Genomic DNA, 20,366 nt, shown 5'->3' with positions numbered 1-20,366 from the left:
GCGTATGATGCTGCTTGGCCTGCTGTGTTCATCCAGCCCTGCACCTTGTTGTCAAGGAAAAGAGGTGTTGGGAACTATTTAGAATATATTTAAAGAACAGCTAACACAGAGGGGTGTATTCAAATGGTGTGTATTCTCTGTGTGGAGAAATAAGAAATCTCTTCTAAAGAATACAAAAACAGAAAGTGGCTGGAGAAAAGTAGCAAGTCTGACAGCATCTGTGGAGAGAGAGAGAAAAACAGGGATAACAGAGACAAGCATGAATTTGTTAAGGGATAATTGTTTTAAACTGATTTCCTGGAGGATAGTGCCAAGTTGGTGAAGTAGATGGATTGACAGCAGATGAAACCAAATGTGGAGAACTGTGAGGAAACACACTTTAGGATGAAGAACATGGAGAGGCAGGGTAAAATAAAGGGTACTGAAATAGCTGCACAGAGCCTGGTATCCCGTCACCAAGTTTCCCCTTATCTACACATGCAGAGTACGTGGGCTCTGACAGCCAGCTCAGAGCCAGTCCCTGGAATGACAAGACTCTCTGAATCTCCTGTTTATATCCAACATCCAGGACTCCCTGATTAGCCCAGGTTAACAACCACAATCAAGGATCTCATGTCATTGAGATCCACTTGGCGCTCATTCTAATCACTACATCACCATTCCAAAGGGCGAGCAGGAACAGAGAGACGTGGATGTATATGTGTATAAGTCATCAAAGGTGCGAGGGCAGGTAGAAAGTACTATTTACGAAGCACACAGTATTCTAGGTTTCATTAGGTGTAGTCGCCATAGGCCCGGAGAACCATAAGGGCTCTCTCTCATTAGAGAGAGATGACTACTGTGACCTCCCCTTAGGTTAAACCCCTATCACACTTAGTGCTAAGACCAATGCTGTGAGCACTGTATTCAGCAGCTGAGGACAATGCCAGATGAACTGGAAGTGTGGGAGACAGGGTACAGACATAAGAACAAAGAAGATCCTAACATGCAGCATCATTGATTGTGACAGTAACCAATTAACTAAAGGTCAACATTCCTTTGATGTGCTCCCAGCTCAGTATATTCGACTTAATTCCTTCATGATTACTGTGCCATGTGTACATGTGATTCTTGTTATTAGTTGCAGTCTGTTTGGCACAATCACATTTGTTTGGCACAATCCTCAATACTTGGCAAAACCTCTCTTTCTGTATGATGGTGAGCCACACCCTGCGGGGAGTCTTTCTACAGGAAGATACCAAATCACCCATCTACAGGGTGGAGAAAATAATAACACTGCAATTTAAGACTGATTGAACAAAAGATTCATTAACAAGGGCCCACAAGCTCTTGGGCCACAGAGAGGGGGAAGAGTAAGAACAACAGACTGCAAACCAAGAACCAGAAGAATTATTCAAATAGCACCACTAATATAGAAAACAGATTAAATTCAATCAATCACTGTGGCTGTGGCCCATCTATTCCAGATACAACTTGACCCAGTCAATTCAGTTACAAATCTGATAGTTAGCTGGTCAATGATGGTGTCTCAGCATCTTTAAGGGGGATTCCCATCTTCTGGAGCTGCGAGCCATTCAGATGCTGGCAGCTTTGCTGTTCCGGTAGCATCACCTGCTGAGGTGGCCATTGCTATTTCAGCACTCACTCCTAGCGATTGATGACCCCTGGAACCATGGAGGATAGGCAGTGAGCAGGATCACTGACACCAGTAAGGGAGTGTGTGGCATGTCCTTAAAGGGGAGGCAGCAGGTATTTATAGTTGACCGGCCCTTACTGCTAGAAGTTTGTCTGAGAAGATGGGGTCTCACCCCCATCAGGCTGCAGACACAGACCACATTGCATGGCCCCCAATAGGAAGTCCTCATTTAAAGTTGCTCTCCAGAAAAATACTACTCTAAGAGAAATGACTTTAACTGAAACCTACGATTCCACAAGAATTAATGATCAACCTGGAATTCCATCCTGATCAGAGAAAGACACTGTAACATTATGCTTTACATTGGTAAATTCCTACATTGGTAAATGAATTAATTTTTAAAAAATAGAATAAAACCAGAAGAAAGACGCAACTGTTGATTTACATGACCACCTGTTCACCACTACTCTTATTTCCCATGCCCTGATCCACCTGGGCATTGCAAAAACATCTCTTTCATGACTCTTCAGTTTGTAGCCTCTGCAGCCTACAACCACACCACAGACACTGCCCAATAGTTTTTTTGGGAGAGGCTTCAGCACCCCTTCTTATTGGCTGATGCCAGCTCTAGGATCTGCTTGGACACAGTGGAACAGTTCCTTTAGACTGGTTACAGGACTTAGACCTCCTTCTGCTCCTGGCTGGCATGGCTGAGATGTGCAAGGGAGAACAAACTATAGCTCAAGCTGGGAGACTGATGAGTAAAGGTTCCCTGGTGCAGACTTCAAGGGCCAGTATCTAGTGCTCCACTCTTACACGGCCAGGGACAGGACAGGCCCGAAGCTGGAAAGTCAAGACGGGGAGAGGCTGCAAGTCAGGAGTTGAAACATTGGTAAGAAACTGCATATTGGAAGGTGGGGCATGGGGAGTGATCGCAAATCAGCAAATTAGTGAGTAGCAAAGACCGAGTTAAAATGTCGTCAGATTAACAATGTTGTAACGAATCTCACGATGCTTTCAATAAAGTGAAACAGTGTTAAAACAGGGTGACTTTAAATGAGGACTTGTTGTATTCTATCACTGACAATGGGATGATGCCATTATGTGGATACTCAAAGGCGTCAACTGGTGTCAGGCAGCAGGATGGCTGTTTACTCTTCATGCCCCATACTTACTCAGGACAGAGAGTTGGGAAAATGATGGGCAAAGAGGCTATCGAGAGATTTAAAAATATAGGATTTTAGATTATATCGTATGGAATTTTGATAGAATACATAAGGAGAAACTTTTCTAACTGGGAGAATCAGTAACCAGAGGACATGGAATTAAGATAAATGTCAAAAGCATGAGCCTTTTTTAATAGCTGCATCAATTTAATATGTGAATTAGAAACAGGTATTGGCCACTCAGCCCCTTGAACCTTTATGATGTACAGTGAATTGCTGGAAGGGATTGTAGATGCAGATTCAGATAACTTTAACAAATGACTTAATACTTGAAGGGAAAATAATTTCAGGACTGTAGGAAAAGAGTGGGTATGTGAGACTAATTTCAAACAGTTGGTCTGGGCACTAAATGCCTAGGCACTATAGGCCTAAAGATCAAAGTTTATGCTTCGGTTACCAGCCAATGGAACTTATTGATGATGGGCTAAGTGGAACACACAATGGGGTATTGAGCAAGACTTGGTGTGGAACAAAATATGAGTGCTCTAAATGGGGAGAAAATTCAGAAGTCTGAAGTGCAAAAAGACTTGGGAGTTCTAGTCCAGGATTCTCTCAAGGTAAACTTGCAGGTTGAGTCAGTAGTCAGGAAGGCAAATGCAATGTGGGCATTTATTTTGAGAGGACTTGAATATAAAAGCAGGGATGTACCACTGAGGCTTTATAATGCGCTGGTCAGGCCACATTTGGAGTATTGCGCGCACTTTTGGGCCCCATATCTCAAGAAGGATGTTCTGGCCCTGGAGTTCTGGGTTCAGAGGAGGTTCACGAGAATGGTCCCAGGAATGGAAAGCTTAACATATGAGGAACGTTTGAGGACTCTGGGACTATACTCATTGGAGTTTAGAAGGATGAGGATGGATCTAAATGAAACTTTCAAAATACTGAATGGCCTGGACAAAATGGATGTTGGGAAGATGCTTCCATTGGTAGGAGAGTCTAGGACCCGAGGGCACAGCCTTAGAGTAAAGGGAAGACCTTTTAGAACGGAGAGAAGGAGAGACTTCTTCAGCCAGAGAGTGGTGAATCTATGGAATTCGCTGCCACAGAAGGCTGTGGAGGCCAGCTCATTGAGTACATTTAAGACTGAGATAGATAGATTCTTGATTATCAAGGGGATCAAGGGTTATGGGGAGAAAGCAGGAGAATGGGGTTGAGGAACTTTTCAGCCATGATTGAATGGCAGAGCAGACTCGATGGACCAAATGGCCTAATTTCTGCTCCTATGTCTTATGGTCTTAAGGATAGAAGGATGTTGGAAAAGACTGAATTAAAAATCATAAGATGACTTCAATGGCAGATGGCCTGTGATAAAAGCAAAGGCAGACAATATAATGAAACAAATGTGTAGATTGTCTTCAAGGTTTCAAGGTCAGATACTGAATATGAAATCAAACAAGACCCCAAACTTAAAATCTGGGTTCAGCTTGAGGCATTAATCAGGAAATGGTGGGAGGGGGAGGAGGGTATAATGAGGAGTTGGAGTTTATCATGAGGAGCAAGGACTATGACTAGTCTTCCCAAATGTTTAGGTGAAAGAAGTTAAAAGTGATCCAACAGTAAATACCTAATATGCAATTGGACTACAGGCATAGTTTGCAAAGGCATGGTGTTAGTGAGAAAGAACTGGGAAGCATATACGTAAATATAAAGCTGATTCTATATTTTCTGATGATGTTGCCAAGAACAAACATGCAAAGAGATATTGAATGAATCTTGTGTGTCTGCTGAAATGATGGCATGAGTTTGTAGTTTGCAAAAACAAACCAATGCTCGAGATCTTTGGCAACAGCAGAAGGAAGCCAGGACAGTGACAAGGAGTGAAATTAACATAAGGAAAAAAGAGAGAATCAGAATGGTTACAGCATAGGAGATGGTTATTCAAAACAGAGTCTGAGCTAACTCTCTACAAATAACACTTTCGTGTGTCTATTAATTTAATGAGCTTCTATTCTTTGCAACAATAAATTAAATCATTGAATGCCAACCTGTGACATTGGCCAGTTCACCATTAGGCACCAACAGTAATCCTAATTTGCAAATGTTCATATTTTGCTGGGTTCTTGGGTTTTATTTTTGTAGACTTGAAACAGGCTAGTTTTAGCACCATTCCTTCACTTGTGGCTGAATCGCAAATTGAAACTTTAAGACCTGTTGACAGTAGAAAACTGAAGTAGGAAACTTAATAGAAATGGATTATTTCATATATAAGCCTCAGTGGTATGTCTCATGATGGTGCATGAAGACTGATTTATTAGCTTCATCAGTGTCCACTGTGGATTAGTTGGAACCACACTGCACAGCAAGATCCCAGATTTAAGCCCCCATTCCAGAACTTGAGTACCTTGAAGAAAATCAACATTGACACTTCAGTGTAGTACCGAGAGAGGGCTGCATTGTGAGAGGTGCCATTTTTCAGATGAGATGCTGAAAACTGAGGCCAGACTTGCCTGTTCATGTGCATTATTTCAAAGAAGAGTAGAGAAGTTCTCCCTGGTGTTCTGACCAATACTTATCCTTCAGACAACATCACAAAAACAGAGTATGGTCAGTTTCATCTCGTCAACCAGAAACATGGGTGAAATATGAATGTCTGCGGAGCTGATAAAATCAAAAGAAGAATTATCAGTAGCTGATTAGTTCTGTAAATACTATCAATGTTTTGCAGTACCTGTCATCAGAACAGGCAAAATTTCCATCAGTACCATCCAAACCCACAAACAGTTAATTGATGTGTCAAACAGAAATACAAGTTTTGTTTTACTTTCAACTGCCAATGTTTTTGAGTAATCAGTGGGAACAAAGGTCACACCCTGACATCACCATTTTTCTTTCGCAATCATAAGAAGTCACTTCTAAGCAAAGCACCACTCATCACTACGTTTTGTTAAATTCAGATATTAAAGTCCAAATTACTCAAATTTCCCAAAGTTCATCCACGACCTAAACAAACCACACACAAATCTTTTATAGTTGCACGGCAAAATCTTAGTACAAATCTAAGAGGATCCATAAATTCATGTTACATGGAGCTTTGAAGTAACAAAGGCGGCTACTATGTCACAAAAATGTAAGATGAAAACACAGTAAAAGTATGAATATGTAAAATAAAATCCTTGTTCAATTTGTTCACACGTGACCCTATAAAAAAGCATTGAAAAATGCCATACGTTAGTTCCAGCAGATTTCAAATCACCCTTATCTACTTAGCGTGTTGCCTTTTGACAAGTGCAAAGTTCATCATGTCCTAAATTCCAAATTACCATGTGCATCAATCTTTTAGATTTAGTAATCTGTCAATGTGAATGGCTGACTAATGCACCATAACCAGAGTTTTGTGTCATCTAAATTTGATTTGTTGGGATTTTGTTACATAATAAAAATGAAGTGAAATTAAACATCGGACTGTCATCAGCACTTTTTTTATTGCCCAAATGGCATTCCTTTTTGGCCCTGCATGACTAGTTCTTTTGTTGTGCATTCCATCTCTCCTTCCACTCTATCAAGACCCTGAATGAATCAGACCTTCCAGTCGCTTGCATTTTCAATAGATTATCTTGCTCTCATGCAAACATTTCTGTCCTAGGCCTTTTAAAGTATTCCAGAAGCCCAATGCAAACTGAAGGAACAGCAACTCATTTTCCACTTAAACACTTTGCAGGCTTCAGGATTCAACAGGAGTTTAAAAACTTCAGACCATGAACATGTGCCTCATTTTGGTTAAACCCCTGCACTGTGTCTTGTTTGCACTGGTTTGGTCTGAGCTGAGTTGATGTATCTTCTGCAATTAATACCTACTATTAGCACATATTCTTAATCTAAGTCCCTCCTCTACTAACATTAGCCTTCACCATCTATTCTGCTTTGTCCTCTTCCCCTTTTGTGAATAGCATAAACACCATCATTTTCCAGCCCCCTTCAGTACTAAAAAAAAGTCAAATGGGACTGGGAATGTAAACACAGTTTCTCTCTCCACAGAAGCTGCCAGATTTGCTGAGTTTCTCCAGCACTTTGGTTTTTATTTATTTTCAGATCTCCAGAATCCACAGTCATTAGCTTCCACCATCACAGATCTTGCCTTTGTTCATTTTTCTGTGCTCCCCCATTTCATCTTCTTGAAACCTAGTAGATTCCTACCATTTTGCAGTTCAGATAATAAACTGTTGATCTGAAGGCTTGTGCTGAATTTTACCAGAAATTGGCTGCATGTTAATTTAGGTGAGTTCCTTGGAGGGTTTGTCTCCACAGGTCCAAGTAAATTTTCTCATCAAACTCATCTCATTGCCTGTGCACCATGTCCTGAGGGCTCAATGCTCGACTTATTCTTCCACTCACTGCAGACGGAGGTCTGGCCACTGTTGGAACCTGTAGGGATTTGTGCCAAAGGTGCTTGCTTATATGCCTACCTGTGCATCCAGTCAAGGACTGGCAGTCTCTAACTGCCCTGCAATGGTTCCTGTAAAATTGTTCAAGACATGTTGGCCAATTGGAACTTGTTTTGCCAACAGGTACATGGAAGTCCTTGCGAATGGGATTTGCATTGGGTTTCTTGCCCAAACAGTGTGCCTGGAAATGCTGATAACTGATGGAGGGCCAGTGCTGCAGGCGGCTGAGAGTCTGGTGTTACCAGGTTACTGCTTTGACTTCCATGTTGGGAATTGTCACCAAGGAGTTGGATGGGAAAATGGGAAGCCAGCATTTCAATCAGGTGAGAGGATGTCAAGATGTGTATTCGGCCTTTTGTCACTTGCTAGAAAGAATCTTGTCTTGCAGTTCAACGCTTTGTTGGAAAGTTGAACTTTTTGCTCTTGACGTCACTGCCCATCTCATGATTCTCCCAACTGTTCCATAATCATTGAGGGGCTTGGAATATGCTACCTGTTAACTCTGTTTCTCATGTCTCTGATGGTGCCTGAAAAGCTGACTACTTACAGCATTTAAGATTTCTTTTAAATTTCCAGCATTCACACTATTTTGCTCTTGCTTAACTGAGAGGCACAGAAGCCCAGAAATAATTTCAACACATGTACATGTGCCATTTTAATGTGGCCATCTTGTTATCATTTTACTCCAGTTTGGCATTAAATGCAGGGCAGTGGCATGGTGGGAAACAAAGTAATTCCAGTATTTCTAATATTCAGAAATTCCAGAATACTGTATGTAGAATCCTTCAATATTTTTAAGGCATAAGTAGATAGATTCTTCATTACCAACAGAATGAAAGATTGTCGTGGAAATGCAGGAATGTAGAATTGAGGGTAAAATCAAAATGGAGCAGGCGTGACAGGTCAATGTTTGTGTGTAGAATATGGACTCAGATTGGTCCACACCTGCAGTCTTGAATGGTGACAACTCACTTGATGTACTGCTGGGGGCAGTGTGGAACTTGACAGCAATGCCTTTTCCCAGTAATAGAAGGAAGAAACTAGTTGGTGATACCAAAAAGGATGTGGCTAGAAATGGCTAGGGTTGTCAGCAACAGGAATAGTGTGCCTCGATCCTGTGCTCAATGGTGGAGGTGCTTTGTGATCTAACCAGGTGAGGCAAGTCAAGGAGTCAGAGTCATACAGCAAGGGAACAGACCCTTCGGTCCAACCACTCAATGCCGAACATAATCTCAAACTAAACTAGTCCCACCTGCCTGCTTCTGGCCCATATCCCTCCAAACCTTTCCTATTCATATATCCATCCAAATGTCTTTTTAACTTTGTAATTGTACCCACATCTACCACTTCATTGCCAAGTTCATTCTACAAACGAACCACCCTCTGTAAAAAACTTTGCCTCTTATGACTTTTTAAAATTTCTCCTCTCACTTTAAAAATGCGTCCCCTAGTCTTGAAATTCCCCATCTTGGGGAAACGACAACTATCATCAACTCTATCTATACCTCTCATTATGTTTTAAACTTCTCACCTCTCAAACTCTCAACCTCCGATTCTCCAGTGAAAAAAGTCCCAGCCTATCCAGCCTTTCCTTATAACCTTCCATACCCGGTAAGTACTTATTTTCATTCCACAGATATGGCCATCATTTGCTAAGTAATGGGTAGATATTAAGAAGGTGGTGGTGAGCTACAGTCCATGTGGTTTTGATCCTTTTATCTGACATTGTAAAGGTTAAATACAACTGAGTCTTGCTAGGCCATTTCAGAGGGCACTGGGCCAATAATATTGCTGTGGATCTGGAGTCACAGGTAAGGTAGAACAGGTGAGGATGACAGATTTTCCTTCCCTAAAAGGACATTAGCAAACCAGACGAGTTTTCCTATTGAATATACAAATTCCACCCCCTTCTATATGCCTGTCAAGTCTATTCTATAATATTAGTTCCTCCAACCACTCACTTCGAAAATACAACCATTCACTTGCTATGGAACTTCCATGTATCCATCTATCACACACATCACCCTTCTGAAATCTCTTGTTCTCTTTCATGCAGGAGTGATGGGAGTACAGCCACAAGGGTATGGGAGGGATCCACCACAGATCTCAGTTTACAACTGCAGATCGGATTGCACTGGTGATCAGTGATGTCTCAGGGTAGATGGGAAGCTTCCAGCTACTTGGTAATAAAATTTAACATTGGTTAGGACTATATTCTCTGGAGTTTAGAAGACTGAGGGTGATCTATAGAAACCTACAAAATTCAAGCAGCCCAAGACAGGGTAAACACAGAAGGAATGTTCCTGATGACCGACAAGTCCAGAACAAGGGGTCACTGTTTAAAATGGCCTACCAGATCATAAGGCTGCTGGCTCATTAGACAGAGATGACTGGTGGTAATTTAGTCTGACGGTCATCTCACCTCAAGTGAGGCGAGGTGTTGAGAAGGAGAGTTAGGAATTAAACCCACATTGTTAGTAGCAGTCTACAACACAAACCAGCTATCCAGCCAAATCAGCAAACTTCCCACATCCTTATGGTCACTGTCTAAGGATATGGCGTGGGCCATCTAGAACTGAGATGAGGAGAAATTTATTCACCCAGACAGTGATGAGCCTGTGGAATTTTCTGCCACAGAAAGCAGTTGGGCTAAACCATTGAATGTTTTCAAGAAGGAGTTAGATATAGTTCTTAGGGCTAAAAAGAGATCATTTAATTTGAGCAGAAAGCACAATCAGGATATTAAGTTTGATGATCATCAATGAGCATATTGAAGGGTGGGGCAGGCTCAAAGGGCAGAATGGCCTTCTCTTGCTCCTATCCTCTATATTTCTATTTCCCAAATGTAATTTTAACGTGATTTCAAATAGCAAGTGAAACAGAATCAACCATCATATAGGTAAGCAGCAATATTCTTACCTCATCAATAATATGATATAAATCTTTCCTCCCCACCAGAATTTTCATGTATATATTTGCTGGATGGAGGTGGAGGAGATTGTACTCTCTAAAGATGCATCATCACTGGACTCAAGTGTTATGGAACAGACTAAATCCCCTTCAAATATAACAGGGAGATAGCCTAGACCTCAATTTTTATCTTATTTAAAGGCAAGCGTAGGGTGCTGTGTTCCAGATGAAATTTGAATGGTTAACTACTCGGCTTTAAGCAAAACACACTTTATTCTTACCCTACAGTTAAAATACAAACAAAAGAAAGAAGAATTGTAATAACTCCATTGAAAACTTTAAAAGAATAACAGATTATTTAACAATGAAGCAGCAACTATTCAAATATAGCAGCATCCCATAAACACATCCTTGGCAAAGGCAAATTCACTAAAACAGATTGTCTCACATGCAATTCTGGCAGCAGGAAGAGAACCCAAGGTTTTAGCTGTAACAGAGAGAAAGCTTCCACAACCTGCTTCAAAAACCCAGCACCTGCTGCAAGTTAAACTAACCCTGGTTCTGTGGGAGCCTGACTCCACTCATTCCACTCCGAGGCTACACAAGCTATTTACTTTATTAGCTTGGAGCAGACAGTTCTGCACCTATAGCTCAAAACCTGTCTTCAAAAACAAAACCAGGACAAAATACACCTCTTAAAGCCATAGTATAATCACAAAAGCTTATTCTGCACGTGGTGCCAAGATATGGATAGTTCGGTGGATCTAATTAAGCTGTTGTTACGACATCATCTGATGACTCTCACTTCATAAGTGAACAAAATCAGATAGCGATGGAAAGGAACCACCATGGAGAATCCACATCAGAGGCTGTACCCTCTCCAAACTCTGCTCAGGGGATAAGGGAGGCAATGGCCTAGTGGTATTATTGTTAGACTGTTAATCCAGAGACCCAAGTATTGTTGTAGGGACCTGGGTTCAAATCCCACCAGGGCAGATGATGGAATTTGAATTTAAAAAAAATTCTGGGATTATGAGTCTAATGATGACCATGAATCTATAGTTAATTGTCAGGAAAAACTCCTGTGGTTCACTAATGTCCTTTAGGGAAGGAAACTGCCATCCTTACCTGTTCTGGAATACATGTGACTCCCAACCCACAGCCATGTGGTTGGCTCTTGAATAAGCAATAAATGCTGACCTAGCCAGCAATGCCCTCATCCCATGAACAAATTTTTTAAAAAGTTAGAAATCACATGCTGAATGCAAGGAGGACAAGGATGTATTAAAGAGTATGATGTACCAATGAGCCCGATGTCCATGAATACAGAAAGGAAGGAAGTGCTTCAGCTTCTCTCACATTGTTCCCCAGTCAGTAGCTGATGCACTGCTTGCTTTCATGATGACTAAATTTATCCCTACTAGCTGGAAGTCTTTGGGAAAGTCCACTTGGCTGCAAAACACATAAGTTGTTGACAAAGTTCATCACAGCAATCTGAGCAGGGACTGTGTAACTTCCTGCTGAACCACGCAGGTGTGCTCGGAAACAGAGGAGTAAAGCTTTGCCATTGCACAAGAGTCTGCATATAGGACTGTGTGATGTTACTTGGTTTGTTAGAATCACAAAATGTGCCACTTTCTTGTGTTGTCCATTCATGGTAGCAAGTTGCCTCTTCAGTTGCTTGATGCATAGAAAGACATGAATGGACAGGAATTGCTGAGAGACAGGAGGGGTGGTGTGATATAGAATGAATGGTTGGTGGGCAGCAAGACTGCTCTGTGTCAGTGGGATGAGGGCGTGAGGATGGAGTTCAGGGAAGTTGTTGAATGTGGCCGTTAGATGGAATAGGTGATGGCAGCTAACTGAACATTACAGATGTGAGTGGCAAGTACTGTAACAGCATTCCTCCCCTTTCTCTTTGGAACCATCCACGAATGAAGACTGCACAATGCCTTGCTCTTCCGTCAGCTCCAATTCTCACTGTTGATCAATGTTTTCCAGAACACAGCAAATTGCAATGGATCTGTAGATCCCTACTGGTAAAGTATATCTCCAGAATTGTTTGGGTGCTTGGTGCACCTTGAGCAGGCTGATGACTTTGTTAACGTCATAGCTTGGTTGGGTTCAATTTGGATATCACTATCTAAGCTTGGAGGAGTTAACGTTCACTTAGTAATCACAACTTAAGTCTGTTTCCAGGTTCATCAAGTTGAGGAACCATGGGCTGAAAGCATCATGGGTGGCTGACTGGTGAAAGCAACATGGCATCTTCCGAAGAATTTGGTGCACACTTGCAAAAGCCTTTCCAAGTGGTCGCACATCATTTGTGCACTGAAACCTTTTTCTTCTAATAATCCTTGCTCACTGTCCAAACCAAGGTTCCAAAGTGTGTAAAAGTAACAAGCACTCAGCATACTTCCTCAATGGAAGGTAAGAAAGCAACTGTGAGCAGTGAATGTTTTCCCCTGATTTCAATAAACCTTACAAATTTGTGTTTGTGCCCTAGTTACAAACTTCAGGAAGTACAAGAAACCAATCCAAACAGAGTTACATTTGAAAGAACATCACTACGTTACTAAAATGAAACATTTCCCATTACTTAAGTTGGTAACTCCTCTCTCTAAAGCGGATTATGTACAACTTGTACAATCAGCCACAGGTAAAATCAGCAGGTCAGTGCCGACTTTTGAACATATTGACCCTTTTTTTAAACCAAACCCTGCTTCTCAATAACACCTGAATGCACATAGTTTTAATATGGAAGACTATTTCCCTTGAATACCTTTCATAACAGCTAGTCTGTGAAACTTCGCCAATTCATGTTTCAAAACCATGTGATAAAAATATAGAGAATGTAATTATTTCTTACATTACAACAGTGGCACTTCAAAAGAAGTTCAGAGGTTGTAAATGTCTCGAGTCATTCGATGGTTCTGATAGATATACCTATATCACATATATAAAATATTAATACACATACACACACACGTAGACACACGTCCTTCTTGTTAACTATGTAATCTGAATGTCCCTAATATATAAAGATCAAAAGAGGGATATTTGCAATGTTATAAAAAGGATCCAGAGATCACAAAGTAAAATTCAACAGACTACAAAATTTAGCAAAGGAGAGCTATCCAGTTGCTTTGAAAATGTTTTAGAGATGTAATGCCTCACTTTAAAATAAATACCAAAAATCTATAATTTAGGCATTTATTCCCACAGCTCCTGTTTTTTTAGAGCATTAGAAAACTAAGCCTTGAACATGGTAGGCAGGATGGTGAAGTCAATATTAAGCTGGTTGTGCAAATCCTGCCCTATTATTAGAAAGGAGAAAAAGCTTGAAGTGTCACATATACACAAAACAGGCACTGGCTAGTTTACATGTGGAATAAGGGACTCAATGTCTATTCTACGTCCTTTCTGGAATTGTGATTTGCCCTAAAGGCAGCCAAAGTAGATTATATACAGTCAATTAAAACTTGAGTGACAAATGCAAGATTGAACTGTGCAGTAAAAGTTCAGCACTCTCCCATGTCTAGTACATTGTACATTTAATGTCACCAAGGAACTAAGTCTATGCTGTTCCCTGTCTCTCCTCCTCACGATGAAAAGTGACATTACCACAAAAATCAACTTTTTTACCGGTCTATTGTCTTTAGAAGATCTATAATGGAGTCACTTTATAACATTGCACAATAATCTCAGTGACAGATTTTTAAATAAAATTCTTACAGTGCAGTCTTAAAATCAATATCAATTTAGCAAGGTTAGGTCAGACTGTTCAGTTAAAACTTAAAACAATCACATAATTGAACACACATTAAGCAGAACAAAAGTAGTCACAACATCACAAACATATTACTCTACATACTGGAAGTAAGTACTCGTGAAAAGTAACTATTAGCAGTGTCACTTACATAGTCTAAGACAATGGTTGCTGTGCATTCACTGAAGGCTTACGAAACACAGAACTTATGGTTCCACCTTGCAGTCTTTTAAATTGGCATGGTCAAGCATGTGAGGTTTGAGTCATTCCAGCATTTTGGTACTAGCCTTCTGCAGACTACGCCAAGTATTGGCTAATCAGAACTAGCTTTTTTGGAATCCAAGAGCACTTATTTAGAAAAGCAGTGTTGAACTTGGCCCCTAAATTATATTTCCTTTCTATGTTGTTTGCAGAATTGCACTCAATGTTGCCAAACCCTTCCGTACTTTATTCCTCCTCCAGACAGAACTGTTTAACATTGAAAATTCGTTGATTGGACACTTAAGTGAAAAGTGAATTCTATATGAAAATGGATAAAGCACTTTGGCAGAAAAACAGATTTGACCTTAGATAATTGAGTAGGATAGACAATTAAGCAAAAGGATTTAGAGACAGGCAAAAAGATCACGTCAAGCTTCATCCTAGGTCTCCAAAATCAATTAAAATACTAGCAAAACACTGGAACTTATTTCTCGGGGCATAAAATTGAAAAGTAGCAAAGATATGTTAAACTTGTGGAGATGTTTGGTCATGCTTTACTAAGACTGTTGCACACAGTTCCGGTCTCCACACTATTAAAACAAGGAGGCACTGGAAAAGGTATGACAAATAATATTTGCAATGATGGAATCCAAAGAAAATTACAGCTATTTGGGAAGGTAGAACAGGTTGGATTTTTTATTAAAGAGAAAATTGAGCGTGGACCTGATGATTTGAATGGGTTGGTCAAGGTAGTTATGGAGAGAAAGTTTCTATTTGTTAGAAAATCTACAACTTTGAGCCATAAATACAAAATAGTAACTAATGGATCCAACAGGGAAATAAGCTGTAATTTCTCTTCTCAGGGAATGGTTAGAATGTTGGGCTCACCACCACAGAAAGTGGTTGAGAGCAGTAGCCAAGATGCCTTCAAAAAGAAACCAGACACGGGCATGAGGAAACTGAATGCAAATATAAGATGAAAGGTTGGAATGAGTGGAGACTAATGTGGAATGTAAGTACTAGATCAAAGTATTTGGGCATAACCTGTTTCTGTGTTATATTCTATGTAATATACACAGATTCCTGACCCCATTTTTGGCATCCCCAATTTTCACCAGTCCCTTCTAAAGGCTAAGGTTGATTTCAGTCAGAAGCCTGCATCCTGCACCCCTGAGCTGGCTGGCTCCATTGAGGGATATGCACATCAGTACACCTTTTAAAACACTCATGTTCATGGCGCTTCAGGGGTGTCAGGAATGATGGTCTGGATCAGGGAACATTTTGGAAGTGTGCATTTAAAATGTCTTAGCTGTGCTCCAAGACAAGGTAACACTGCCATCTACCGCACTCCGCCATGGCTCCTCATTTTCTCCACAGCAAGCTATGGCCCTCAATATCCACAAACATGGCCCTTCACATCCTCTACGCTAAGTTATTACCTACTTATTCAGCCAAGGAATGTGTTTGCCACTGCACAGACCAGCATTTATTGGCCATCCCCAATTGCTCTTGAGTTGCTGGTGGTGAGCGTCCTTCCTGAATCGCTGCTGGGGTCACTGACGTCACACTTGATCAATTACACCTGGATGCCAAAGGCAATCACTCTTACTTCCCCTCTGGAGTTCATGTATTTTGTCCATGTTAGGACAGAGGCTGTAAGGAGGTCAAGAGCTGAGTGGGCCAGGCAGCACCCATACTGAATATTAGTGAGCCGGTTATTCCATTGCAAATGATGCTTAATTGCACTGTCAATGACAGCTTCCATTATTTTGCTGATTCTTAAGAAGAGACATGGGTGATAAATTGGCCAGGTTGGACTTATCTTGCCTTGTGTGCACAGAACATACCTGGGCTATACTCTGTATTACCAGGCAGATGGTAATACCTGTTACCACAATGAAACAGCTTGGATGGGGGCATGGCTAGTTCTTCAGCACAAATCGTCAGCACTACTCCAGAATGTTGTCAGGGCTATTAGACTTGGCAACATCCGGTGCCTTCAGCCATTTCTTGATACCATGTGAAGTGGTTATCAAATAGCTGAAGGCTGGAATCTGTGATGCTGAAGACCTGAGAAAGAGGCTGCGATGAATCATCCTCTTGGCATCCTTCCGGCATTTAAATGATTCAGCCTTGTCTTTTGAATTGATATGTTGAGCTTCCTCATCATTTATGAAGACGATAGCTGTGGAGTCACCCCCTCCATTGATTTGTTTGACTATCCACCACCAGAAAGTCTGGATGAAGCAGGGCTGTTGAACTTAGATCTGATCTCTTGCGTGTGGGACTAAGCAGCCTTATCATGTGTTGCTTCTACAGTTTGGTATGTAAGTAATCCCGAGTTCTGGCTTGAACAGCTTGTCACCTCATTTTTAGGTTTCCTTCCTACATTTCACCTGATGTTGAGAGACTTCATGGGGTTTGAACTCAATGTTGAAGATTCCCAGGGCAATTCTCTCCTAATTACAACCCAGCACCACTACTTCTGGTGGGTTTGTCCTGTTTGTGGGACAGGATATACCCAGGAATGGGGATGCTGTAGACTTGGACCATGTTCAATAATATCTTCCAACCACACACCTCATATCCTCCCTATCAAGCTGTGCCCCTCCATCAGCACCTTCATGGCACCTCATATACTCCAAGTCCAGCTATGGCACTTCCACGCCAATTCACCAATTAAATACTGTGTAGGGCAAATGAATCTTAGTGTTAATTGTATGTGTCTAAAATAAAAACTTTTAAAGATTCATTTCATCACAAAAATTGCTTTTACTACAGTTCAACAAAAATATCAATAATCCAGAACTTTTAAATTACCAGCAGTCAAAGTTGCAAGCAGTTGAAACCTCTTAACCTTGCGTAAGTAAACAATGTGAAACTGACAGCAAAGACCAGAGAGTCAGAGCTATCAATTAAGAATTGTCTTCCCTTCGGCCCAGCGGTTTCAGCACTCTAATATATGTTTAGGTTCTCAGCTGAGAAAGGACAAAATTCCAAAGCACTCATCTGCCCCTTTTTTGCAACGACAATCACTTAAGAATAATCATTCTATTAGCATTGCTTCCAGAGAAACAAACTTTTAAGCAGTTTCCATCAAGACCCAAACTAACCCGTTTCTTTATCTATCTCAACTGACTCCTAAATATATGTTATGCAGGTACAGTTACAACATTTCAAAGTCATGTGGATAAGTACGTGAATGGAAAAGGTTTGGAGGGATATGGGCCAAACACAGGCAAGTGGGACTAGTTTTGTTTTGGAATATGGTCCGTGTGGACTGGTTGGATCGAAGGATCTGTTTCCAAGCTGTATGACTCTATGACCACACAATACATAGTTACTGTTCCATGTCCAATCAATTCCACATTCTGAGAAATCAAAACAAAATGGTTTAGCTTTCCTCCTCTGTCCTTGGTTGTAAAGTTTTTCCACAAAAATATATTTAATTGAATAGTTCTACCATTAGACTACAAAGTTTTAAATTAGGGATTATTAGAAGACAAAGATACTATGCAATATAAAGCATGTGTCTCTAGTCAGTGAATCCAGATTACTGATTTGTGACTCTTTAGTCAAGCAGTAAAATGTTGAATCTCAGATATGAGTGCGCAAGTTGCAAAAATGACCTGAAAAGACACCAGTGTAGAAGCAGCAAATGGGGCAAAGTTACAAGAGTAACACTGACATTCATTTCTGTATGTTTTCCCATGGGATATAAATCTTAACCTAAAATTCATTATATAACATAAAAAAAAACTTACAATATTTTGAATAATCTTTCACCTTTTTCATGTATTGTTTCAGCCTTTCTGCATATTAATGTAATCTATCTTGATTACCCTTTCCCGTTCAATCTTGTTCTGTATTTTTATGGCCCGGTAAAAAGTCTCAGACCCCATAAATTGGCTTTTCCATTTCCTTTCAGCAAGTGCTTGCAAGTTTTATCTGAGCATTATACTTCAATTAGAAGTACTTTTCCCAAGTTTTCATAAATTATAAGATCTCACAGGAATTTCCAAGTTCTTTTACTTCCACTGCCTGTTGTGTGCCAATCCAACACTAGCCTGAACTTGCAACCATGATTTTTGTCCATGTACAATTCCGCAGGATGTAATTATTATGTTGCATGTATTCGGCATGCTATAATCTCATTGTACAATAACTTATCCTTCTACTCACCATGAGCAATATAACTGGACATCTGCTGATATTACCAATTTGAAGCATCTTACATAAACAAGCCAATCACTTCTTAACTATACTATCGCTTTACAGGTGGCACATGTCTAATATAACTGTATGCTAAGTCTAACATTCTATTTTGCAGTGTTAAAAACAGAACAAAACTTAAGCAAAATAAGTTAATAAAGACATAAAAGGTTGAGGGAAATTGGAAAGAGAAAAAGGGCACTTAATAGATAGGGCAGTGGAAAGAAAACGTAATTACACTACAGTTTTTATTTTTCTCAAGTTCTATTCCTATAAACGATGCATTTATGAGAACTGTGAACTGATCAACAACAGATGAATGTTGTAATGAAACGCAGAATCGAAAACGTCCTACTTGCCCATCTATCAGCCAACAAGTTTCCTCTTGAACAACTTCCAATTAAAATAGGCTTTTAAAGAGAATATGTAATTTAGCACCAGCAAGAAGCAGCTTACTTGGAATTTAAAATAACTGGTTAGTGACATAGAAAAAGACGTTTTAAAAATAATCTTATTTTCTCCTATATAGATATATATTTATGGGAATGTTAATGAATTGCAATGTTGTGAATGCTAGCTAACTAAACAGAGTGATCCACTATATAGCATACTCTTGCTAGCTGATTGTTCATTGGTAGCAAAGTAAAACAAACAAAAGGCAATGAAATCAAGATGGTCTTATTATTTTTCCAACTGAACAGCAGCATTATTGCAGCTACCTGCATGCATCTTAGCAACGCATGATGTTAGGAAAGACTGGAAACCAATAGGACAATAAGACAAGCACTAGGGAGACCTTAACCATCCAACTTGCCCAAATCAATAAAGGATGATTAAAAGTGTATAACAAAAGCTCAGCCACTAACATAGCAGAAACTCTGCAGAAAAGTTAATTGATATTAAAATATTTCAAAGTAAGATGACTGTAATGGCATGTTTGTGCAACCTCAATCTTTCCCAAGAGCACTGATAGCTGTGCAGGGGAATGACCTGATGGAATAAGTTAATAAAGTGGGTCTTTGCAAATTCTGCTGTTAGCAAAATTAAAGTAAATTAGCAGAAAAGCCTTAGTCAAGACAATCTCCTCCCTAAGCACTCTGAAGCCATCATGCAATCCCACAAAATGAATGGTCAGTCAAGCTCTAGCATGGTTCAGCAATAAACCCGAACCATTTCACAATTTAACCCTAATTGGAGTGAAGCCGAGATCAGCTACAGCCTTATTTGCGATATTGGGCTGGATTTTAGGTGAGCATACTGCTGATCCCTTGAGAGAATGTCACGCAAGAACCAACACACCTGGAAAAAGCTGCCTCACAGCGACTGCATGCTGGAAATAGGTTAACCAACTTCACGGCTGATGGCAGTCTCACTCTCAAGAGCTGCTGGTACATTTCAGCAGATCCAGCAGTCTTGGAAGTACCAGAGCTCAGTACTGATTCTCAAAGAGCTAGATTTTCAACAGGTCACTTCAGCTAAATATAGTCACTGGCAATCCTGATACCAGGAGATCACGCTTCTGTACCCTGGGCTTGAAATGATTTGACAGTCACCATCTTCCAAAGATAAAGCTGCTGCTGCCAAATGTGCAGGTGATGTTCTCTGGTCTGCAGACAGCGTTTAAGACGAGGAGCTCGAACAGTTCATCCACTTCACCAACACTTTCCACCCCAACCTTAAGTTCACCTGGACCATCTCTAATACCTGTCTCTCCTTCCTGGACCTCTCTGTCTCCATCTCTGGCAACCACCTAGAAACCGATATCCATTTCAAGCCCACCGACTCCCACAGCTACCTAGAATACACCTCCTCCCACCCACCTTCCTGCAAAAATGCCATCCCCTATTCCCAATTCCTTCGCCTCCGCCGCATCTGCTCCCAGGATGAGGCAGATGTCCTCGTTTTTCAAGGACCGCAACTTCCCCCTCTCAGTGGTCGAGAACGCTCTCGACCGTGTCTTCCGCATCTCATCCCTCACACCCTCTCCCCGCAATAACAACCAAAAAAGAATCCCCCTCGTCCTCACATAC

The 20,366-nt window shown here is 40.7% G+C and overlaps 1 protein-coding gene across 4 annotated transcripts in view; it reads right to left on the bottom strand.

Annotated features, from left to right (window-relative positions):
- Window positions 1–20,366, bottom strand: part of slco4a1 (solute carrier organic anion transporter family, member 4A1) — a 159,498-nt gene that overhangs the window by 74,311 nt on the left and 64,821 nt on the right. The window contains exon 1 of one of the 4 annotated variants that reach the window (XM_048608415.1): window positions 14,075–14,137. The exons of 2 other annotated variants lie outside the window; for them this stretch is intronic. The gene's annotated coding sequence lies outside the window, so the exon portion shown is untranslated. Of the gene's footprint in view, window positions 1–13,023; window positions 13,082–14,074; window positions 14,138–20,366 lie in introns of those variants that run through there. One more of the 4 variants, XM_048608416.1, reaches the window with a different exon arrangement.

Source organism: Rhincodon typus, chromosome 19, assembly GCF_021869965.1.
Source record: "Rhincodon typus isolate 14 chromosome 19, sRhiTyp1.1, whole genome shotgun sequence".
Classification (NCBI taxonomy): Eukaryota; Metazoa; Chordata; class Chondrichthyes; order Orectolobiformes; family Rhincodontidae; genus Rhincodon; species Rhincodon typus.
The sequence above is the reverse complement of the archived record's forward strand: the minus strand, read 5'-3'. Positions and strand labels throughout refer to the sequence as shown.